At 37.4% G+C, this 1902-nt stretch overlaps 1 protein-coding gene across 2 annotated transcripts in view; it reads left to right on the top strand.

Moving 5' to 3' along the window:
* LOC128251053 (zinc finger protein 470-like) overlaps positions 1 to 1902 on the top strand; it is a 14698-nt gene that overhangs the window by 5831 nt on the left and 6965 nt on the right. The window contains exon 2 of one of the 2 annotated variants that reach the window (XM_052977367.1): positions 1089 to 1275. The gene's annotated coding sequence lies outside the window, so the exon portion shown is untranslated. Of the gene's footprint in view, positions 88 to 1088; positions 1276 to 1902 lie in introns of both variants that reach the window. The other variant, XM_052977368.1, reaches the window with a different exon arrangement.

Here is a 1902-nt window from a genome sequence, read left to right as displayed (position 1 = left end):
GTTATAACCTGCATTGGCAAGATAACATATTGTGATGTTTGAAGTATAAACATGCTCCTGGATATACTGCATATAACATACTTCAACGTTTAACGTCCGCTTTCCATGCTAGCATGGGTTGGACGATTTGACTGAGGACTGGTGAAACCGGATGGCAACACCAGGCTCCAGTCTGATTTGGCAGAGTTTCTACAGCTGGATGCCCTTCCTAACGCCAACCACTCAGAGAGTGTAGTGGGTGCTTTTACGTGTCACCCGCACGAAAACGGCCACGCTCGAAATGGTGTCTTTTATGTGCCACCCGCACAAGCCAGTCCAGGGGCACTGGCAGCGAATATATTGTTGTTATATTTAATGTCTTTGCTAAATAAGGTAGCAAGCTGGCAGAATTGTGAGCATGTCTGTCACTCTTTCTTCCTCCCATTTTCTCTCCCTGTTTTCATTTTGACCTTCCTCCTCATTCGACTCAGACACACCCTTCCCCACCATCTATCCACAAATAAATACCAATACACTCTCAAGTTTTCATTCACACCACAAGACCCTTTTGAATGAACAACACAGAATCCATGGCTCCATACTTTCAAATAGCTAAACATGAACTACCATGTATAGGAGACATTTTTACCATTTCTATACCCCACTTTCCTTGCATAATGGAACTGCAATTACAATATCCATATATATTTTACTTCCCTCTATATTCCCTATCTCCTCCTTTTCCAAAATAATTCCTTATTTCGAACTCAAATATTTACTTCTATTTAACCATCTTTCGTCATCTCTGATGAAGGGATATCCATAATATCCCAGAAACAGCTGTAAGGCTACATCTATATCTTTTTCCTCATAAATGTACTGTAAACTCCTCACAGACTTTGCTTTGTTATCTCATTTTGTCTAATATATATATATATATATGTGTGTGTGTGTGTTATGTAATGTTGCAAAAAATGAAGTTGTAGTTTACAGATTTTTAGATTTCGCCCAATGTTATTTGATGTCTTTTGTTAATCAATAAAGAAATATTGTAACATTTCCATTTTAATCTCTCCTCTATATCTAATTCTGTTTCTTTATTATTTCAGATTAATGGATGACATTGGCACAAAACAACTTTTTTAACATTGGAACATTCATCCTGGTTTAGAGACTAAAGGAAAATGTTTTAGAGAACAGATATAATAAACCTATTATCCCTCAGAGAAATGTCAAAAGAATTAGGAAAATCACAACATAGTTGTGAAATCTGTGGTAAATTATTCTCAACAAATAGTAAGTTAATTAATCACATTCGTGTTCATACAGGTGAGAAGCCCTTTTACTGTGATACCTGTGGTAAATCATTCTCTCAAAACGTTCACTTAACTGAACATAAACGTTTTCATACAGGAGAGAGACCATATCACTGTGTTACCTGTGGTAAATCATTCTCTCAAAACAGTGAATTAACTACACACACACGTATCCATACAGGAGAGAAGCCATTTAACTGTGTTACATGTGGTAAATCATTCTCTGTAAGCAGTACCTTAACTACTCACAAACGTATTCATACAGGTGAGAAGCCTTTTCACTGTGATACCTGCGGTAAATCATTTTCTCAAAGCAATGCCTTAACAAAACACAGACTTATTCACACAGGAGAGAGACCATATCACTGTGATATCTGTGGCAAAGCATTCACTGAAAATAGTAACTTAAGAAGACACAGACGTATTCACACAGGAGAGGGACCATATCACTGCGATACTTGTGGTAAATCTTTCTCTCAAGACAGTGCCTTAACTAATCACAGACGTCTTCATACAGGAGAGAAGCCATTTCACTGTGATACCTGTGGTAAATCTTTCTCTCAAGACAGTGCCTTAACTAATCACAGACGTATTCATACAGGAGAGA

This window comes from Octopus bimaculoides, chromosome 28, assembly GCF_001194135.2.
Source record: "Octopus bimaculoides isolate UCB-OBI-ISO-001 chromosome 28, ASM119413v2, whole genome shotgun sequence".
Classification (NCBI taxonomy): Eukaryota; Metazoa; Mollusca; class Cephalopoda; order Octopoda; family Octopodidae; genus Octopus; species Octopus bimaculoides.
The sequence above is the reverse complement of the archived record's forward strand: the minus strand, read 5'-3'. Positions and strand labels throughout refer to the sequence as shown.